Source organism: Triticum aestivum, chromosome 1D, assembly GCF_018294505.1.
Source record: "Triticum aestivum cultivar Chinese Spring chromosome 1D, IWGSC CS RefSeq v2.1, whole genome shotgun sequence".
Lineage (NCBI taxonomy): Eukaryota > Viridiplantae > Streptophyta > Magnoliopsida > Poales > Poaceae > Triticum > Triticum aestivum.
The window spans coordinates 42,534,431-42,557,692 of NC_057796.1; the positions used below are offsets into that span (position 1 = coordinate 42,534,431).

Sequence of the window (23,262 nt, forward strand, 5' to 3'; positions counted from 1 at the left end):
TCGCAATTATATATATAATTTTTGGCCTCGCGAAGGAGAAAGCATCGCTCAAGCTTGGGGGAGGCTTAAATCAATGTTATATTCATGCCCCAATCATGAGCTCCCAAGAGAAATAATTATTCAAAGTTTTTATGCTCGGCTTTCTGATAACAATCGCACCATGCTCGATACTTCTTGTGCTGGCTCTTTTATGATGAAGACTATTGAATTCAAATGGAATTTATTGGATAGAATTAAACGCAACTCTGAAGATTGGGATCTCAACGAAGGTAAGGAGTCAGGTATGACACCTAAGTTTGATTGTGTTAAGTCTTTTATGGATACCGATGTTTTTCGTAAATTTAGCACTAAATATGGACTTGACTCTGAGATAGTAGCTTCTTTCTGTGAATCTTTTGCTACTTATGTTGATCTCCCCAAGGAGAAGTGGTTTAAATATCATCCTCCCATAGAAGTAAAAGTAGCTGCACCTACTAAAGTTGAAGAAAAGACTATCACTTATAATGATCCTGTTGTTCCTACTTCTTATGTTGAGAAACCACCTTTCTCTGTTAGGATAAAGGATCATGCTAAAGCTTTAACTGTGGTTCGTAAAAGCAATATTAGAACTTATACACCTCCTGAGCAAATCAAAGTTGAACCTAATATTTCTATTGTTAAAGATCTCTTGGCTGATAATATTGATGGGCATGTTATTTATTTCTGCGGTGAAACTGCTAGAATTGCCAAGCCTTGTGCTAAAGATAAACATAGACCTGTGGTAGGCATGCCTATTATTTCTGTTAATAGGAGATCACTGTTATCATGGCTTATGTGATATGGGTGCTAGTGCTAGTGCCATACCTATTGACTTATACAAAGAAATTAAGCATGATATTGCACCTGCTGAGTTAGAAGATATTGATGACACAATTAAACTTGCCAATAGAGATACTATTTCACCAATGGGAATTGTTAGAGATGTTGAAGTCTTGTGTGGGAAAACTAAATATCCTGCTGATTTTCTTTTTCTTGGTTCCCCACAAGATAGCTTTTGTCCCATTATATTTGGTAGACCCTTCTTGAACACGGTTAATGCTAGGATAGACTGCGAAAAGAGTGTTGTTACTATTGGCTTGGGTGATATGTCTCATGAGTTTAATTTCTCTAAATTTAGTAGACAACACCGTGAAGAAGAATTGCCTAGTAAGGATGAAATTATTGGTCTTGCTTCTATTGCCGTACCTCCTAGTGATCCTTTAGAACAATATTTGCTAGACCATGAAAATGATATGTTTATGAATGAAAGAAGGGAAATAGATGAAGTATTCTTTAAACAGGAACCTATTCTGAAACACAATTTGCCTGTTGAAATCCTAGGGGGTCCTCCTCCACCCAAGGGTGATCCCGTGTTTGAGCTTAAACTGTTGCCTGATACTCTTAAATATGCTTATCTTGATGAGAAAAAGATATATCCTGTTATTATTAGTGCTAACCTTTCAGAGCATGAAGAAGAGAGATTATTGAAAACTCCGAAGAAGCACTGTGCTGCTATTGGATATACTCTTGATGATCTTAAGGGCATTAGTCCCACTCTGTGTCAACATAAAATAAATTTGGAAGAAGATGCCAAACCAGTTGTTGATCATCAACGAAGGCTGAATCCTAAGATGAAAGAAGTGGTAAGAAAGGAAATACTAAAGCTCCTTGAGGCAGGTATAATTTATCCCGTTGTTGATAGTCAGTGGGTAAGTTCTGTCCATTGTGTCCCTAAGAAGGGAGGTATTACTGTCGTTCCTAATGATAAAGATGAATTGATTCCGCAAAGAATTATTACAGGTTATAGGATGGTAATTGATTTCCGCAAATTAAATAAGGCTACTAAAAAGGATCATTACCCCTTACCTTTTATCGATCAAATGCTAGAAAGACTATCCAAACATACACATTTTTGCTTTCTAGATGGTTATTCTGGTTTCTCTCAAATACCCGTGTCAGCCAATGATCAATCAAAGACTACTTTTACTTGCCCTTTTGGTACTTTTGCTTATAGACGTATGCCTTTTGGTTTATGTAATGCACCTGCTACCTTTCAAAGATGCATGATGGCTATATTCTCTGACTTTTGTGAAAAGATTTGTGAGGTTTTCATGGACGACTTTTCCGTCTATGGATCCTCTTTTGATGATTGCTTGAGCAACCTTGATCGAGTTTTGCAGAGATGTGAAGAAACTAATCTTGTCTTGAATTGGGAAAAGTGCCACTTTATGGTTAATGAAGGTATTGTCTTGGGGCATAAAGTTTCTGAAAGAGGTATTGAGGTTGATAAAGCCAAGGTTGATGCTATTGAAAAGATGCCATGTCCCAAGGACATCAAAGGTATAAGAAGTTTCCTTGGTCACGCCGGTTTTTATAGGAGGTTCATTAAGGACTTCTCAAAATTTCTCGGCCTCTGACTAATTTATTACAAAAAGATATACCATTTGTCTTTGATGATGATTGTGTAGAAGCATTTGAAATACTTAAGAAAGCATTGATCTCTGCACCTATTGTTCAGCCACCTGATTGGAATTTACCCTTTGAAATTATGTGTGATGCTAGTGATTATGCTGTAGGTGTTGTTCTAGGGCAAAGAGTTGATAAGAAATTAAATGTTATTCAATATGCTAGTAAGACTCTAGACAATGCTCAGAGAAATTATGCTACTACTGAAAAAGAATTCTTAGCAGTCGTATTTGCTTGTGATAAGTTCAGACCTTATATTGTTGATTCTAAAGTAACTATTCACACGGATCATGCTGCTATTAAATATCTTATGGAAAAGAAAGATGCTAAACCTAGACTTATTAGATGGATTCTCTTGCTACAAGAATTTGATTTGCATATTGTTGATAGAAAGGGAGCTGAGAACCCCGTTGCAGACAACTTGTCTAGGCTAGAAAATGTTCTTGATGACCCACTACCTATTGATGATAGCTTTCCTGATGAGCAATTAAGTGTCATAAGTACTTCTCGTACTGCTCCATGGTATGCTGATTATGCTAATTATTGTGGCTAAATTTATACCACCTAGTTTCACATACCAGCAAAAGAAAAAGTTTTTCTATGATTTGAGACATTACTTTTGGGATGACCCACATCTTTATAAAGAAGGAGTAGATGGTGTTATTAGACGTTGTGTACCTGAGCATGAACAGGAACAGATCCTACGCAAGTGTCACTCCGAAGCTTATGGAGGACACCACGCTGGAGATAGAACTACACATAAGGTATTGCAATCCGGTTTTTATTGGCCTACTCTCTTCAAGGATGCCCGTAAGTTTGTCTTATCTTGTGATGAATGTCAAAGAATTGGTAACATTAGTAGACGTCAAGAAATGCCTATGAACTATTCACTTGTTATTGAACCATTTGATGTTTGGGGCTTTGATTATATGGGACCTTTTCCTGCCTCTAATGGATATACACATATTTTAGTTGTTGTTGATTACGTTACTAAGTGGGTAGAAGCTATTCCAACTAGTAGTGCTGATCATAACACCTCTATTAAAATGCTTAAAGAAGTTATTTTTCCGAGGTTTGGAGTCCCTAGATATTTAATGACTGATGGTGGTTCACATTTTATTCATGGTGCTTTCCGTAAAATGCTTGCTAAGTATGATGTTAATCATAGAATTGCATCTCCTTATCACCCACAGTCTAGTGGTCAAGTAGAATTGAGTAATAGAGAGCTCAAATTAATTTTGCAAAAGACTGTCAATAGATCTAGAAAGAATTGGTCCAAGAAACTTGATGATGCATTATGGGCCTATAGAACTGCATATAAAAATCCTATGGGTATGTCTCCGTATAAAATGGTTTATGGAAAAGCATGTCACTTACCTCTCGAACTAGAACATAAGGCATATTGGGCTATTAAAGAGCTCAACTATGATTTCAAACTTGCCGGTGAGAAGAGGTTATTTGATATTAGCTCACTTGATGAATGGAGAACCCAAGCCTATGAAAATGCCAAATTGTTTAAAGAAAAAGTTAAAAGGTGGCATGACAAAAGGATACAAAAGCGTGAGTTTAATGTAGGTGATTATGTATTGCTATACAACTCTCGTTTAAGATTTTTTGCAGGAAAACTTCTCTCTAAATGGGAAGGCCCTTACGTTATCGAGGAGGTCTATCGTTCCGGTGCCATAAAAATCAACAACTTCGAAGGCACAAATCCGAAGGTGGTGAACGGTCAAAGAATTAAACATTATATCTCAGGTAATCCTATAAATGTTGAAACCAATGTTATTGAAACCGTAACCCCGGAGGAATACATAAGGGACACTTTCTGGAACGTTTCTGACTCCGAAAAGGAATAGGTATGTGGTACGGTAAGTAAACCGACTCCAAAATAGTTTTTGAGGCAATATTTCTCCATTTTGGAATATTTAGAAAAATAGAAAAATAAGAAGCAGTCCGGGAAGGACACGAGGCCTCCACGAGGGTGGAGGGCGCGCCCTACCCTACTGGGCGCGCTCCCTACCTCGTGGGCACCTCGTGTGCTCTCCGGACTCCGTTTTCTTGCACGATACGTATTTTGGTCGGTAAAAATTCATTATATAATCTCCCGAAGGTTTTGACTCCTGTATCACGCAATTATCCTATGTTCTTGTTTCGAGCTGTTTTTCTGACAGATCTAGATTATCATGACGTCTCCAAGTGCCCCCAAGGACAAGTTCTTCGAGAGGTCATCAACCCTTACCTCGCGGAGGTGCTGCGACACCCTCAAACCATTGAGATGCGTGATGGGTTGCTGCACATCCGCGATGTTGAGGGACCGAAGGGGACCGGAAGCATGGAGACGAGGCTCGAAGCAATGGAGCAACAAGTTTTCAAGTGCCAGGGGATGGTGGAACGTGGACTTAACTCCAACCACATGATGATCGCGGAGTTCACCAACAACCACAAGCTGGATGCCAACAACATTGGGGATACCATCTTCAAGCTTCACGAGAAGATTGAGCACCTTCAAGCCCAAATCTATGACCTGCAAAACCAAAACTGTGAGTATGAATATAGATTCAAAAGGATGAGTTTGGCTGCAGATTTGAGGATCCCGGAGACTCGATCATCCTTCTATGACGGTGAGCCTATGCCTTGGAAGATGGACGACAAGCCCGCATCATCAACAACCCCGCCACCTTCCTCACCAACAAAGGAGACATAATCACACGGGTATGGGCACTCCCATTAGCAACTGCCAAGCTTGGGGGAGGTGCCCCGGTATCGTATCACCATCACACTCCTATCTTTACCGTTTTTCTTAGTTCGATCCTATTAGTAGTACCTTGATCTAGTAGAATAAAGTTTATGGCATGATCTAGTTTTGAGTTTTGCTTTATGATCCCTCTTTGTAATCGAGTCCGTGAGCTATATATAATAAAGATTAGTGTTGAGTCAAGGGCTTGATTATTTTACTATGATCTTGAGTGAATAAGAGAAAAAGAATAAAAAGAAATAAAGAGATCATATTGATCTTATTGAGAGTAATGACTTCACATAGAAAGAGTATGATGATTAAAAGTTGTTGAGAGTTGGCAAACATAGTTTTGGTCATCGTTGCAATTAATAGGAAGTAATAAAGAAAGAGAGGTTTCACATATAAATATACTATCTTGGACATCTTTTATGATTGGGAGCACTCATTAAAATATGACATGCTAAAGAGTTGATGTTGGACAAGGAAGACAACGTAATGGGTTATGTTTTCTTATATCTGAGATAAAGTATATTGTCATGGATCATCCAACATGTTGAGCTTGCCTTTCCCCCTCATGCTAGCCAAATTCTTTGCACCAAGTAGAGATACTACTTGTGCTTCCAAAAACCCTTAAACCAGTTTTGCCATGAGAGTCCACCATATCTACCTATGGATTGAGTAAGATCCTTCAAGTAAGTTGTCATCGGTGCAAGCAATAAAAATTGCTCTCTAAATATGTATGATTGATTGGTGTGGAGGAAATAAGCTTTATACGATCTTGTGATGTGGAAGAAATAAAAGCGACAGACTGCATAATAAAGGTTCATATCACAAGTGGCAATATAAAGTGACGTTCTTTCGCATTAAGATTTTGTGCATCCAACCCTGAAAGCGCATGGCAACCTCTGCTTCCCTCTGCGAAGGGCCTATCTTTTATTATTATCTTCTACCTTATGCAAGAGTCATGGTGATCTTCACCTTTCCTTTTTACATTTTATCCTTTGGCAAGCACAGGGTGTTGGAAAGATCCTGATAGATATATCTAATTGGATGTAAGTCAGCATGAGTTATTATTGTTGACATTACCCTTGAGGTAAAAGGTTGGGAGGCGAAACTATAAGCCCCTATCTTTCTCTGTGTCCGATTAAAACTCCGTAACCACAAGTATTGCGTGAGTGTTAGCAATTATGAAAGACTAAATGATAGTTGAGTATGTGGACTTGCTAGAAAGCTCTGACATAGACTCTTTCTGATGTTATGATAAATTGCAATTGCTTCAATGACTGAGATTATAGTTTGTTAGTTCTCAATAAAGTTTCTTATTCATACTTTTGCATTGTGAATATATTATTACTTGAGCATAAGAAATCATATGACAATATTCATATATGTTGCTGTTATGAGAATAATCATGATGCCCTCATGTCCGTATTTTATTTTATTGACACCTCTACCTCTAAACATGTGGACATATTTATCGTTATCGGCTTCCGCTTGAGGACAAGCGAGGTCTAAGCTTGGGGGAGTTGATACGTCCATTTTGCATCATGCTTTTATATCGATATTTATTGCATTATGGGCTGTTATTACACATTATGTCACAATACTTACGCCTATTCTCTCTTATTTTACAAGGTTTACATAAGGAGGGAGAATGCCGGCAGTTGGAATTCTGGGCTGGAAAAGGAGCAAATATTAGAGACCTATTCTGCACAACTCCAAAAGTCCTGAAACTCCACGAAAGTCATTTTTGGAAATAATAAAAAATATTGAGCGGAAGAAATACGTCAGGGGGGCCACCACCTGTCCACGAGGGTGGGGGGCGCGCCCTACCCCCCCAGGGCGCGCCCCCAGCCTCGTGGGCCCCCTGTTGGCTCTCCGGTGGCCATCTTCTGCTATATGAAATCTTTCGTCAAGGAAAAAATCATAAGCAACCTTTCGGGACGAGGCTTTGCCGCCACGAGGCGGAACCTTGGCGGAACCAATCTAGGGCTCCGGCAGAGCTGTTCTGCCGGGGACACTTCCCTCCGGGAGGGGGAAATCATCGCCATCGTCATCACCAACGCTCCTCTCATCGGGAGAGGGCAATCTCCATCAACATCTTCACCAGCATCATCTCCTCTCAAAACCCTAGTTCATCTCTTGTATCCAATTCTTGTCTCTAAGTCCGGGATTGGTACTAGTAGGTTGCTAGTAGTGTTGATTACTCCTTGTAGTTGATGCTAGTTGGTTTATTTGGTGGAAGATCATATGTTCAGATCCTTTATGCATATTAATACCCCTCTGATTATGAACATGAATATGCTTTGTGAGTAGTTACGTTTGTTCCTGAGGACATGGGAGAAGTCTTGCTATTAGTAGTCATGTGAATTTGGTATTCGTTCGATATTTTGATGAGATGTATGTTGTCTAGCCTCTAGTGGTGTTATGTGAACATCGACTACATAACACTTCACCATTATTTGGGCCTAGAGGAAGGCATTGGGAAGTAATAAGTAGATGATGGGTTGCTAGAGTGACAGAAGCTTAAACCCTAGTTTATGCGTTGCTTCGTAAGGGGCTGATTTGGATCCATATGTTTCATGCTATGGTTAGGTTTACCTTAATACTTTTGTTGTAGTTGCGGATGCTTGCAATAGAGGTTAATCATAAGTGGGATGCTTGTTCAAGTAAGAACAGCACCCAAGCACCGGTCCACCCACATATCAAATTATCAAAGTACCGAACGTGAATCATATGAACGTGATGAAAACTAGCTTGACGATAATTCCCATGTGTCCTCGGGAGCGCTTTTCTCTATATAAGAGTTTGTCCAGGCTTGTCCTTTGCTACAAAAAGGATTGGGCCACCTTGCTGCACTTTATTTACTTTTGTTACTTATTGCTCGTTACAAATTATCTTATCACAAAACTATCTGTTACCACTTATTTCAGTACTTGTAGAGAATACCTTGCTGAAAATCGCTTATCATTTCCTTCTTCTCCTCGTTGGGTTCGACACTCTTACTTATCGAAAGGACTACGATAAATCCCCTATACTTGTAGGTCATCAATCTACAAGTGGTATGGAAGACAAAGGGAGTTGATACATTCATTGGCAAGAGATAAGGCAAAAAGAAGCAAACACCAACGTGAAGATGATCAATAATTTTTACCACACATAAGTGTACCAATTGTCAAAAGACAAGAAGTATTTGAAAATAATTTCCGGTGGTAGATATCAAGGATATTCGACATCATCTTCACACCAAACACACAAGCAACTTGCAACTTTTAGAGCTAGCATGCCACCTAGGAACAAGATAATCGACAATATCAATGCTAGGTGACAATATCTCAAATGTGCACATTTTCTAGGCTTGTAATATGCACATAGCATATTACTCCCCCATAATGTAATACCAATTTAGAAACATTAAAACTATGCACTTTTCCTGCCCTCTCAGGCTATTAGCGTTTGTATCCGTTGGATCAGCATTTCTGGGCATTCTCGGCCATCAGATCACACATCCAGTCTTCCTATCGATCTTAACGAGAGCTAACCTTCTTGGGCCGCTGCTCTGGTGGCTTTTTTGGGCGTCTCAGATTCAATTGGGCCTGCTGGGCCTATAACAGCGCCTTCATTCGCCTTCCTCTCCCTGACCTCTCGTCTCTCTCTCACAACAGAAATCCCCATCTGTGGAACGATGCCTCGTCTTCACCCAGCCACCGTCATCCTCTCACGTTTTACCAATTTACCCTCAAGATGCAACAGGGAGGGGCTGCACTCTCAGATCGGTCGAGGCGCTACACCACCGAGGCCAACCAGATTTGTTTCTATGTCATGTAGGTGGCGCTGCCGCCGGATCCAACCTCGCTCAAGCACCCGGGAGGAGGTATGTTGAGCACCTCCTGTCAACCCTAAACCGATCTGGTGGTTGTTAATCCACGGTGCAAGGAGCTCCTGCAGGCGGTTTAGAGGGGCTGGCATGGAGACGAGGGGAAGGGTGCGTTGTCAGGTGACCACGGCGTGGTTCCAGTGTGTCGATGGTGACATCACTGTAATTAGTTATGTAACATGAAGCTTTCATGGATTTATTTTTGAGGTTTGATCCCCCCTTTATTCCATCTTACCTATTTAAACAATTTAACAGATTGTTGATTTGGTTTTTGTTCTGCAGGAATAAAGTTTGACACAAAACATCTTGTATGAAGAAGATTTCATTGGTGTTCCACGTACTGACGTGCAGCAACAGGTAAGGGGAAGAGGAGGTTCGATGATGGTACGAATGGCAATGGCGGCAGCCTATGTTCCTTGTTAAGTCTTCACATCGCTTGTTTTCTTTGAACCATTCGGGCTTTGATTTATTCAGCCATGTGCATGTCATGTGTTTGATGCAATGCACAGGAATAACCATGCACTCGGTGGACTTTTTGTGTGTGTGCGAGGATTGTGTGAGGAGTAGAAAGTGGAATCACTATATAGATAACATCAATCTTCATAACCGAGTGTCGCAACTAAGCCGCATGTGAAGCTATCATAAATTTATGTTCTATAGGTACAAACGTGTCAGCACAAAACTTATCAGAACTGATCAATTCCTTCCCAAAGGTACCTAAGTTCTCAGTATATGTTTGTCGCATGGCTTTTTTCAGATCTGATATATTTTTATACTCTTCGTGCAGACGGATAAACCTGCCAATCAACGCCTCCCAGGGACTGTTGAACATTTTGCTTCTGTATCCGGTGACGAACTGAACCATGGTGCTCACATACGAATCCACACTGGGGCACTTACCACTCCATACAATCAGGTACCAATGGATTTTGAAGCCGTCACAAGGGTTCTCTCTTTGCATCTTTCCTTGGCAAGTTCTTTTTTATGCGGGATTTCCTTAGCTATGTCTGTTCTCACTTCTTCCTACAGATAGGTCAATCTCACAATGAAAAACATACAAGGACTCTTTGAACCACAGTTCCTGAAGCTTATACAGAACTAACTACAAAAGGTAGAAGGGTACGTCCTACATCCAATTTCCTTGAGAATGATCGCAAAATCTTCACTCAAAAAAAGAAAAGAAGCCACTCTCGGTGAATCAGATGCAGATCCTACAACCAAATTACAACTGGTGTAAGCTGTCTTTCATGTCCACAATCGCCACATCGTGATTGCATACTGACTAGAAATAACTTCTCATATGCTTTTTAGGTGGCAGCAAAAGGATATGTATTGAGGCGTGTACTGTTAATAGAGATCACAAGTGCACTTTGAGTGTCTACTGGAACTCTTCATGAATCCACCATCGATATAAGAGCTTGGACTGAGAGAGAAGTACGCCCAAGTGAGGGCAATGCTTTTACAAATAAGTAGAGATTCTATGGGGACACTGCACCCACCACATACTACTTTTAAGTATCTTGACCTTTTGTTGATTTGTGGCTGCTATTATATGAGCAGGCCAAAGTTGTTGATTTTAGTAGGTAAGGCCAAAGCCAAAGCTGTTCCTGAAACTTACGTCGGAGGGCTTCCTCTTTCTAGAGGAGAAAAAATGGCAGAGTTATTATTTTTCATAATGTGCATGTTCCGAAACAAGAAGTGAGTGCTCCTGTGTAGGTTATTTTCTATGTTATATATTTATATTAAAAAGTACTTGATGGGATCACCAAAATAAAGATAATTAGCTTAAAAATCCCACAATAATTAGAAATATCCGACCTTTAATTTGGCGTCCATATTCCCATGTAACAAAGTACAACCGTTAGATCTTCATAATCCAGGTGGGACCATGAGGACTTCACGTTCAATTTCACATAAATCTCTGAATTACAACATTAACATTAGAGTTGAAATAAATTACCCACCATTACCCTTATGTTTCCTAATACCCCTTGCAAAAAGATGGAAAGAAAACAAGGTTAGGGTTTCTATACCATGTTCTCACGCATGCCTTTTCCGCATGGGGGAGATGATGAAGCAAGTTGAATCGATCCTGTCCTCTCCTAATCGATTAGGATTATGAAGCTAACACCATAGCCAGCTAGCTAAATCCAATGCCCTGAGTGATTCACACGTACGCATGCACATCAGCCGACAAAATTGATTGATTTCCTGCTAGCTAGCCAACTCTGATGCCCGCCGGCAACCCGGCCACCATGTCCTTGCGCACCGCCTTGAAACGTCAAAGCAGCATGTCCATCTTCTCACCAAGAAGCAATAAATACCATGCTGCAATTACCGGCAACCATATCAGCAGTCACAACTCACAAGGCCCATTGGCCCAAGCGCCACCGCCGTTGAAAACTCCCAGCACCATGTTCGTCCTCTGATCGTCATGATGGGTCAAAGTGCAGCCGCGGGCCAGCGATTCTCTGCTATCTTTCCCAAATTGGTGAGATTCTCTTCTAATTTTGTCCCACCAATTGATTGCTCACAGGCCTGATTTTTACATCTTTGTTATGCATCTCAGATCATCGTTTTCGAGTTCCATGGAGTCCCGTAGCAGATTTTTCATTCATGTGGAGAAACTAAAATTTTGATATGGAACAATACCAAGGGCCATTACTTACTGATCACCACCAATATGTGCTGTGTTTGTGCATGCACAGGCTGGAAACAACAATCTATCTGTTTGACTGAAGAACTAGAAGGTACATACAAGCTTTTGATAATTTCTGCTGTCTGTCCAAGCACTCATTGAAGTAAACGACCACCCTAAATTAATTTGCTAGCTTAAGCCTCCGGTTGCTTGGAGACTGCGAGAGAGTGCCCTTTCTCTTTTAGCATGATTTGGACAGCTGCCAGAGTTTGTACGGGATGCTTTCTAATGCCACGTATATCTACTACTAATAGATCCATCAGATCAATGCTCCCTCCGTAACAATAATATAAGACATTTTTGGACACTTATTATTTATCTTATGCACACACACACATGTACTATCTATGAAATCAGTACACATCAACTTTTTAATGAATGTATTTATCTAAAGCATGTAGAATTCTAGATACGTGCCGTATGCAAACCAATGAGAGAGACGAACACTCTGCGCCCAATGAACTTGTGTTAGCAGTTAGCACTACACATCTGAGCCAGCCCATAGCGTCACATACGCCCGTCCGCCACAGTGCCATTGGCTACATACGTTTTCATTCTTCCATTGTTGTTAGGAATAATCGTAGCTAATATATTTCATTTTATTCCTCTATACACTACCTGACATAATTATTATCCTTTTAGTAAGAAATCAGATTATTCAATGATTCCCTTTATGATGATATTAAAGCTCAAATAAATTATATGGCCTCTTACTGATTGCATATTGTTGGGTACCTTATGCTTATTGTGCTTATAATGTCCTCCCACGAGCAGCTTCTTATAAGATACTTCAGATGCACTTCTATTTAGTATAATACATTCTTGAGCTTTAATTTATCACCTGCTATATAGAGAGTAGTCTGGCGCTGGCACTGGTGGCCAACCAATTCCGGTGACTGAAGGTAATGAAAGGTATTATATCAGGTTGGAAGACATGGCTAGGATTATGATCTCCTCTTACACATCAGTAGTCAGTCCATTTTCCTTACTACTCCACCTGATTCATATTACCTGTCGCTCAAACGGATGTATCTAGCACTGAAATACGTCTAGATACATCCGTTTGGGCGAGAAGTAATATGGATACGAGGGAGTAATGTTTTCCATAAAGAAAAGCCTTCACTACTGTTGGCAACCATGGCCTCCATGAGTAAAGTTATTTTTCTTTACAAATGTTCAGGTTCAAGCATGCATGCAGGATGATGTTGAGTTCTACTCTTCAGGACAGGGATCAATACGTTTGCCAGGGGCCTGTGAATTCCTATTTAATCGGGTCAGTGTAGCCGGTTGTAATTAGTTGTCTCTCTCCAAATTACTTCTAATTAGTTATACCCTCTTGCATCGTCTCTATTGTCAAAGCCTTATCCATCATTGGATTCAAAACTAACTGTTACCAAATTACTAGTAATATTTTGTACACGCTGACTCACCTTGCCAGGAATTTCGTGCATTGCATCCATGGCTGCAGCATGACAGTTGGACCTAACCATCAGCGCGAGAGGATTAGGAAAAACGGATCTGAGCCATGTTTGATTGAAGGGCAAGTTAATCTTTATGATTTATTTGCATCAGATGTTTTTTAGCACAAATCAATAACCTAAAAACAAAGATATTAGAAAAATAAACTTCAACGGCTACTCCAAATGTGGCATGTACTGTTTTCCAATATTCTCCTTCAAGAATACTCCAAACTGTACAAATATCATACAATTATAGTACTCAAGATTTTCGTAATACACTTTAATGCCTGCACCAAGCTTATCATGCATTTTTTAAATTCTCTTTCAGGAATGCACCGAATCGCTCACTAATCATACACAATTATATATAGTACATAAAGTGTGCTCTTAATTAGAAAATCATTAGAGAAACCAAAAATTATTTCTGGTGAACCATGCATGCAGAAGATCACTTCGTGTCGTCTTATGTTTATAGATGAGTTCTCATTGAATGTTTAGTTTATTCAAAAAGCAATCCTGAAATCCACGAGCAAGTACCAGCCATGGATTTATGTTCTAACTGAAAGATTTCTCATCCGTGTAACATTTCGGCCCCAAGAATACAAAAGGTGACGTGGCTATTGTAATCTCAGTACTGAATTTCAGCCATCTACATTGAGCTGGAATGCTTGGTTACACTTGCACGTTTCTAGGTTGTGTGCATCTCCTCATGCAAAGGCTGGTGTTTCAACCTCCTTTTCATTACAAAGAATAACAAAATTAGGAAATCACGATACCATATAAATAAAAAAAATGGACAGCTTCCTTGCCTGTTCAGCGCATAAAGAAAATTTGTGGCACCGAACATCATCAGGGGAGATCGCAACAAACCAGCCATTGTATTAAACTCCACACATTGGATAAAAATCGTAGAAGTCCATTGGTAAAGAAGATGAAGGGGATTCCACATTTGTACGATACATAGATTAGCAGATGTGTTATGGCCAGCTGTTTAATAACACATAAATTTTTTTTTACTTCAAAATATTCTTAGTGAACATATGAGCTATTCCTTAAAATACAAACATTTTCAAGTTCGTATTTCTATCCTTATTATCTATTTTTAATTATTTGTATGTATGATTTCCTCCTCTGGAATTAAATGCACAGCTGATAAAAGGAAATCACCAAAACTATATCTTCTCCATGTAAACAATTAAGTTGACTTTATATTATAATGTTATAATCTAATGTATGATGGATAAATAAATGAGAAATACAGTTAGTATGGCATGCATAATGAGAAGGTAAATGATAAATGAATACCATATACATAGAAAAATCAATAAATACGTTATCATTATTTAACTTTATGAAAGTCTAGGCCGCGCATCGAGCGGGCCACTGTGCTAGTTGCACAAAAGTTGGATGATGGAGACGAATCAGGCGGGTCTGTGCTTGTGCTTTAACGTACGTACTTGTTTCCTCCACCAATATCTATTTCTAACCAATGCATCATGTACTGCAAATGGATTGGGACTAAGGTGGATAGAAGGAAGGGCTCACCATTGACAATATTCACCCAAGGAAAAAAATCAAGACGGAGTCTAATACTCTGGCACAACAGAACTAGAGGATAGGACTCACGTGTACCTTCCCCCAACACACTGTAAAACAATGCGTCAGGCGCACACCTAATTGTAACTATTTTGGAGATGGTGAAAATTTCTACACCCAATAAGGATATTGATTTTCATGATAAAGAGTTAACGGTTGGTTTTCTAGACTGGGTATGGAAGTCTATGTTAAGCATTATTGTTTTTGTAAGAGTCCTACTTGAAACCTTGCCTTGCGTGGTGCTCTGAGTTGAGCACTTATCTTCGAATACATCTTCCAATCCTGAAAACTGAAACCTGTGTTAGTCCTGGCCCGCAAGTCTATAACTGGTACCACTCTACTTTGCATACCAAATAAATCTCACATTTTCTTTATTGATGAATATCGTGCTCCATTTTTGCATACTGATGAAAACGGGAAATGTTTCCAACTTTGAATACTGACAAAATATGACTATGTTTACACACTTACAACAACATCTATCTATGGTAATACCTATCATTCCATCGTAAAAAAGGACTGGCGCGGCAACGCACGCCATCAGTGATCTAGTAAAAGCTTAACAAGAGGCGATAAGGGAATCCAACTAGAGATAATTAATGGACTATTTAGAATTTTAATTTCTCATGAAAAGACATACCACATAGCGACTAGATAATCTTGTAATATCAATACTAGATGGTATTACTCATGTACACATGTTTTAGGATTGTGAGGTGCACAAGGCACATCACTCCCCCACAATGGGACATTCCATTAATCTCTCACAAGAGCCAGCTAAGAAACAAACAAGATGCACAAAGGCTCAACGAACGACACACATGTACATGAAGTGCAAACCAACATACACATACTTGATTACTCAAGATAAGCAATTTGGAGACACAACATATACAAACACATGCAAGAAACAAAACCAAAACATGCAAAGGGGCAAGTAACTTTCAATGTAAACAATTTAAGTACAAGTTACTGGAAGAAGGCACATTGGATATAGTATAGACACTTGATAACCCAGTTGACTTGGCTTGAGACAATAAGAATGATGAAGTCCCCTTAATTCTTCATAATGTAGCCAAGTCTCCAATGCCCTCCAACAACACCTATTGATCAAATTTGAGATTGTTGGTCCCCAACCAAGTTGGGTCCTAAGAGGTTAGTCACAATAGGCTTGGCAACCCAAATGGTTCTTTTCTTGACACCACTTTGAGCACCAACAAACTTGGCAAACACATTGCCAACCTTATCCTTTCCAAGTGAATAGATATCATCAATAATAATTGGGTTGGATAAGTTACCACTAGTGCATGAAGAAGCAATGTGACCTTTCTCACGACATAGGTAGCAACGCCTACTCTTCACTTTCTTCTCATTTGATTTCTCAACTTGAGTACAACCGGGAACTGTTCATCAAGAGGCAGCATCGATCAGCTTCAGTTAGCAGCAATAGCGAAGGAATCACTCGAGTTCAGTTAACAGCAAGGGATCGACCGGGGTTCAGTAACGTAGCTAGTGCAATCGCTCTGGTTCAGTTAGAGCCCAACGCCTCGCTCGGGTTCAGTTAGAGCACAACGCCTCGCACACACGCGCGTACGTGTACGAGAGAAACACGCAAACCTCCGTGCATCGCTCGGCCCCGGCCACCCACCGTAACTGGGAACTCCCTGATATTTTCCTCGCTTCTAACACGGTTTTTTCCGTCATGAACGGCCCAAAGAATGCCATGCAGCTGCGTCTCCGGCCCGCCCAGGACGAAAATCCCATTTTCTGTCATAATTTTTTGTCATAAAAGTAGGAGCCCACCATATCTATGATGATACTAGGTTTTGTCACAATTATCGTCATAGAAGTGTCATAAGCATGACAGGTAAAAATTCGTTCGGCCCAAAATGTCACGGATGTGTCTTTTTTTGTAGTGGAGGAGGCATAGCTCGCTGGGCGGTCACGGCACGACATGGAAGGCCGCAGGTCGGGCGGTGCGGCGCCCTTGTCATGGCGGGGTTCAGGTTGTGCCATATCTGGGCTGGCGGGGTGCGAGGTCAGCGGCTGGAGCATGGCGGGAGGCCCGGTGGAGCGGCGGTGGTTTGGCGAGGACTTGTAGCGGTGTGTGGCGCGTTCCTGGTGGCGGTGGCGCTGTCTGGAGGCGCTAGCGCGAGCCCATGATCAGGCAGGTGGCGGCCCTATGGACGCTCGGCCAGGATGGAGTCCTGGGGAGCAGCGAGCGGTTGGCCACCACTGGGCAGCATGGTGAGCGACGGTGCCCTCCTCCGATGGCACTGGCATGAAGTGGTGAGACGGACCTGATCGTCACAAGGCCGTCCCTTGGAGCGGGCGATGACCGTCGTGGGCGGTCATGGACCTTGCTGGAGAAGTGGGGTGGCTGCGGTTCTTCTTCCAGGCTGGGTGTTGGTGGTGTGGCCGCGGTTCCCCTTGCTGTGCGACCGGTTGTTGGTCCATGGCTCTGCGGCTACATCAGCAAGGTGCTTGCGGTGGCGGCGGTGCGAGACTAACTGGACGTTGTTGTCAAGTCCTTGGAGGTGTGGAGATGGGCGAGACGCGGATGAAAATCTTGCACGGCTTTCGCTGGGCCGACGGCGGTGGCAACCGTGGTTGTCATTCCCCTCCTTGGAGGTGTCGCGGAGGCGTGTTCGTCATCTCCCTCGCTCTCTTGGAGTAGGTGGTTGTCTCCGGGCGAAAGCCTCGATTAGGTTGGATCGGCACGATGGCGGCGTCCTCGACGTCGTTACTCCGTTGGGAGCATTGTGTTTGGAGACATGGCTACTTCCTCGTTGTTCTACTCCGGTGCTTGCCGCTGTCCTTTCTTGATCCTCGGCGGCGCTATGTACGCCCGTCGCTGGTGTGTCCAAGACGGCGCCTTTCTCGGGTCGGAGCGGGTCCTGCCACCCACTTGCCACTTCCTCTTAGGCGATCAGAGTGGATGGTGCGTCGACAAGTGAAGTTCTGCGGAAGATGATGGTCTTTGGAGGTGTCCGGCGTTAGTCGAGACGCGGTGTTGTGTTTCAATTAGGATAGGCTCTTGCGTTGTAGTTTGCTTTGCGGTGTTGTGTTTGGCCTGTTCAGATGTGGTGTTTGTGCTATTCTCGCTGTTCGTAGTGAGTGTAGTTTCTTATAACTGAAATTATGCTTTCTATAAAACTATGGTATGCCTAGGCGTACTCTCGAATAAGAAAAACATCAATACCTATAAAGCACTAAAGCAGCTTCCAGGTGACTCAAGCCCTCCGTTTTATATTTTTTTCGTCCCATAATATAAGAGCGTTTTTGTAAATAATGCTCTTATATTATGAGATGGAGGAAGTATTTACTTCTATATGTATTTTTACATGAATTTTAAACCCCTTTCATAATAAATTAGTAGACTAGTCCATCTATTTTTTGTAAGTTTAAATTTCGTGAATTTGAAAGTTCGGAAAAGTTGAAGTTGAATTTCGGAAAAATATTCCTTTGAGCCAGAGGAAACAGGGCAGGTAGCCCAGCAGCCCACAACTACTCGTACACCTTCTCGCACACAGCTCTTACCTCATCCGTTACTCAAAAAAATAAAATTTCTTACCTCATCCTCGTCCCCTTCTCTGGTCCTTCACAGGCGGCGACCCATCTCGTTCGCCGGCGGTGACCCATCTCCTTTGCCGCCGCCGGGAAATAAGCTGCACCGTGAGTCCTCCGTTCTGCACCTCCTCTGCCCGGCCCTCGTTATTCTCCTACGCTCCTATGTATGGTTGTACTCAAGGCCTTGCCATATTCTTTATTTCAGATCTGAGCTTATTTCCTCCTCCACGCTAGACCTCTCCCGCCATGTAGCAGCTGCCTTCTCCTAGTGCAGATCACTAGACCGCAGCCCTGCCTGCAGGTGTGCTATTTTCTTCCCCATAAGAAACGATTAAATATCTTATGAGTACCTTGTCCAAATAATTTGCTAAAAAAACTTCAGTGAATTTTATTCTCTGTGTTCCCTATGAGTTTAGGTTAAAACTGTTAAAACTACTAAGCTGCATCTTATTCTTTTGCAAAATAAGTTTGTGTAACTAAACTATTTTGTCTTTTTAAGTGTCTTTGTTTCCTTTTTTCCTTTCAGTGGCAGTAAGTTGACATAAAGACATGGACCTTCACAAGGAAGTCACTGCTGCTAGGTTAACCGATGATCTAGGGCGCATACTACACGTCATCCGGATGATGCCGGGTTGAAATAAGCCGCCTTGCCCGCCGTTGATTAGCGCCAATACAGTATGATTCAAGCCGCCGGATTCACTGATGACTGGACGTCTGGACCACGGCATGAATTCCATCCCAACTTGCACAGCCTTCAGGCACCAACGCCACATCCCACACGTGCATAACTCTAGCGAGCAGCAGCTAGCCGGCTTAGAGAACGTAGCAGCAGCCACGTCGCCGGTCACCTCACAGCAACACGGCGAGCTTGGCATACATCGTCCACGGCAGCAGCGCCGATGAGCTCCAGTGTTGCAGCAACGCCCCTACTGCGATCACCCTTTCAAGCACCATTGATGCTCCATTGCTGCACCGGCCATACTTCGCCACCCAGCTATGCTCCATTGCAGCGTCGGTGATGCTCCGACGGCTCGGCGATGCTCCATTGCAGCACCGACGATGTTTGGACGGTCCGACGATGCTTTATCGTAGCACCGGTGATGCTTCCATTCAACGCCATCGATGTTTCGACGGTCCGACCAATGCTCCATCACGGCACGGATGATGTTTGGACGGTCCGATGATGCTTCATCGTAGCACCGTTGATGCTCCCATGCAACACCGTCGATGTTTCGACGGTCCGACGAATGCTCCATCACGGCACCGGCGATACCCCGACAGCCCGACGACCCTCCATCGCAGCGCCGGTGATGCTCCATTGCAGCGTCGGCGATGTTCCGGTTGTCTGACAAATGCTTCATTCCGACACCGGTCATGCTTCATTGAAGCTCGGTGACCCTCCTGTAGCACCGCACGACGCTCATCCCCTTTCAGCATGGCGGCGGTCAGAGAGTCGGCGATGCTCCATCATGGCACCCACCGACGATGCCCCGGCAGCCCGGCGACCCTTCTTCGCAGCACCGACGATGCTCCATTGCAGCGTTGGCGATGTTCCGGCTCTCTAACAAATCCTTCATCACGACACCAGTGATGCTTCATTGAAGCTCGGTGACCCTCCTATAGCACCGCACGACGCTCGCAAACAACGCCGCATCCCCTTTCTGCATGGCCGCGGTCGGAGAGCCGACGATGCTCCATCAGGGCACCGACGATGCCTCGGCAGCCCGACGATCCTCCATCGCAGTGCCGGTGATGCTCCATGCAGCATCGGCGATGTTCCAGCTGTCTGACAAATACTTCATCGCGACACCGGTGATCGGTGACCCTCCAGTAGCACCGCGCGACGCTAGCAAACAACGCCGCATCACCTTTCAGCATGGCGGTCGGAGAGCCGGTGATGCTCCATCGCAACACCGCGGCTGCACAACATCACCAGAGTTGCAGCTCCATTGTCCACCCCATCTCGGATGCCGTCGCCACAGGAGTCGTCGTAGAGCCGGCAATACTCCATCGTAGCACCGCCGCACACATCCCACCCTCGTCAATGGTGTCTTGTTGTTAGAGCATGCGCCGCCCTGTCGCAGCATCCAACACCACGGATGCTGCTTTGCAAACACGATTTGAAGCTCCGGAGGTCTCCTGCGGCACCAAGCGCGTCCCCGAAGCACCGCTGGACGGCGAGCCCTTGCAGTCGGGCTTGATTAGCGGCTTAGCGCGCAGCAACCGGCGCCTCGTCTGCAGCCTCGTGGCCCAGCCCCGCAACACCAGCGATGCCTGCGACGGCACAACTCCACTGCAGTGCAACTGACCTATGCTTCAATCTCCATCCCGACCCTGGCTGAATCGCGGCCGTCACAGAACCCCCGTGGCCCCGTCGGGCCTCGTGGCATCTATATGCGCGGCATGGGCGGCGGTGGCCGAGGGGTTACAGCAGCTTGCAGCATAGGTGCTCGGGGGTGGGGTGGAGTTGCGGACTTGCGGTCTGCACTGCAGCATGATTTGAGTTGGCGCGGCGGCTACAGCAGATGGCGGCGTCGTTGCCGGAGAGAATAAGAGAGACGATAGAGACAAGGGAGAGGATAAGATACGAGGTTTCTGGAGGGGTTGGAGGAGGAGATGCGCGTGAGGCCCGCAGCCACGTGTCGAGTGGAGGAGGCGACTTACGCTCCCGTGAAATCAATCGGCTGATTTAAAACGTTTCCCATGATCTAGTGGTCGATATCCTCTCGCGGCTGACGTACAAGTCTTTCTGCCGCTGCAAATGTGCTATAAGGCCTGGTCCGCCTTCTCCGCTGATCCAGACTACTGCAAGAAGCTGCCCAAAAAAGTAACCACTGGCCTTTTGTACCAAGGCCACAATAAGTCTGCAATCCCGCTTGTTAGCCTGTCCCAAGATGATGGAGAAATCGATGGAATTCTTTCTGACATGCCACAGTATGAGCATTTGGAATTTCTTGACTGCTGCAATGGTCTTGTCCTCTGTAAGTACAGGAGCAGCTATACCTCTCCAGGCATTTGTCGCTTTGTTGTGTGCAACCCAGCAACACGAGAGTGGAGGATACTTCCTGACACTCATGCTGGAACTGATAGCCGTCGTGATGCAACTATTTTGGCATTTGATCCTTCATGGTCACCACACTTCTATGTCTTCAACTTTAATCAGCATTACCACAGTCCGATGAGCAAACTTGAGATCTTTTCTTCTGATGGGTCCATGTGGCTTGTGGATGATAAATGGGATTCTTATGTAAGTGTTTGTTGGAGATCTCACATATTTCTTGATGGAGTGTTGTATGCGGAGACTACTGGACAAGACGTTTTGGTGTTTGGAGCCTTGGGGTCAATGAGTAATGGCAAACTGCCCTATCATCAGATCATTGAGAAGCCATCTGACACTTTTTATGTGGGTACTTTTACCCATGGTTGCTTTGGCAAATCTTTAGGGAACTTGCACTACGCGATGCCAGATGTGAGTGGTCACTCAATCGTGATTTGGACTCTAGATGAATATGCTCATGATCCAGGGACTTGGTATGTGAAGTGTCATATTAGTATGACAGATGCATTTGGAAGGGATGACTTTGTTTACTATGACAATGGTGGTGATGGTGGTGACAGCCACTGGTTTTGGAACTGTGATTACTGGATTCTCGCTCTCGATTTGGAGAGAGACCTTGTTTTCCTCTCTGACCAGAAGACAAATAAAGTTCTTTCTTACAACATCAGCACTGGGGAACTCAAGGAGATACGAGACCACTTTGAGCGGTTTCAATACCATGTCTATGTACCATGCTACTCAAAACTTCCAGCTCAAGAATCTTCTGTGTAGTGAATGCCGTCTTCTTTTCTGTATGCCAGTGGGACCGTTCCCTGCTTTATGTGCTGAACCACCTTGTAAATTATGCTAATCGGTGTTATAATGTGTGTCCAGGCCAAGAACCTTCCCCTTTTTATTTTGTTTGGATTCCAGGTTTTTCTACTAACCTAAAATGTTCCCAGCTTACTACCTTTTTTAAGTTCAGTATATGTAAGATTACATGTCTCTTTATGCTCCATTTGCCGTTGTGGTTGTTTTTTCGTAAGCACTTCTACTTCTGTTTGTGGATGTAAAGATCTGTTTCTTAGATATGATAACAGATCTTGTTAACACTTGAATTAGCATTACAGCCCTACATTACACCTGGATCTTTTCTTTGCGGGGCAACATGTACACGTGTACCTTATACGAAGGTAAACTTCAGTATAGCAAAGACCTATTCGTACATTTCGAATAGCAGCTGCTGGTGGTTCTCGAGTGCAAGAAGATGTGGTCTCTGGCCGGTTCTTGGGATTTCTGCCAAGCATGCATTCTGCAAGATGCAAGTCAGTCATCAAGCTTCTTCCTGTCCAAGCAATCGGCGTGTACTTGAGCCAGGAGGAGAGAGTTCAACCCATTTTCTGAACTTGAGACCTGTGGCGTTTTTTGATCCACGAAGGACCTGTGCCATTGCTCGCCTGGATGAAAGATCATTAGGAGAAAAAAGAAGAAATTCAGAGCGCGCGCGCACACACACACGAGCCATCATTTGTTGGTCGAACTGAAACCATGTGATAACTGATACTAGTTGTGCAATGAATTAATGGTGCTCACGGCATTCGACAGCAGATGACAGAAACGGCGAGCAATGAGCATGGCCAGTTCATTGTGTCGATTTTCAGCGTAATTTGCTGATTTTTCCCTCTGGCGATGTGCATGTGTTGTGCAGCTGCATATTTTTTTCCTGGGAACGTGTGGCTGCCATTTTTCCCCCTGTTTGTGTGTTCCTGATATCGGTGAGTTCATCAGTTCGTACCATATATC

At 43.3% G+C, this 23,262-nt stretch overlaps 1 long non-coding RNA gene and 1 pseudogene across 5 annotated transcripts; both read left to right on the forward strand.

The window, feature by feature from the left end:
• Positions 1–8,873: 8,873 nt before the first annotated feature.
• Positions 8,874–10,800, forward strand: LOC123164504 (uncharacterized). 5 transcript variants are annotated; one of them, XR_006482492.1, is made up of 6 exons: positions 8,874–9,095; positions 9,170–9,267; positions 9,381–9,811; positions 9,886–10,014; positions 10,128–10,331; positions 10,410–10,800. It is a non-coding gene; the product is annotated as an uncharacterized lncRNA (long non-coding RNA). The 5 variants fall into 5 exon arrangements; XR_006482500.1 differs by having other exon boundaries at positions 8,874–9,305; positions 9,381–9,455; positions 9,608–9,811; positions 10,410–10,799; XR_006482486.1 differs by having other exon boundaries at positions 9,170–9,305; positions 10,410–10,798.
• A 7,551-nt stretch (positions 10,801–18,351) lies between these two features.
• On the forward strand, positions 18,352–22,375 carry LOC123180175 (F-box protein At5g07610-like; annotated as a pseudogene).
• The last annotated feature ends 887 nt before the right edge of the window (positions 22,376–23,262 follow it).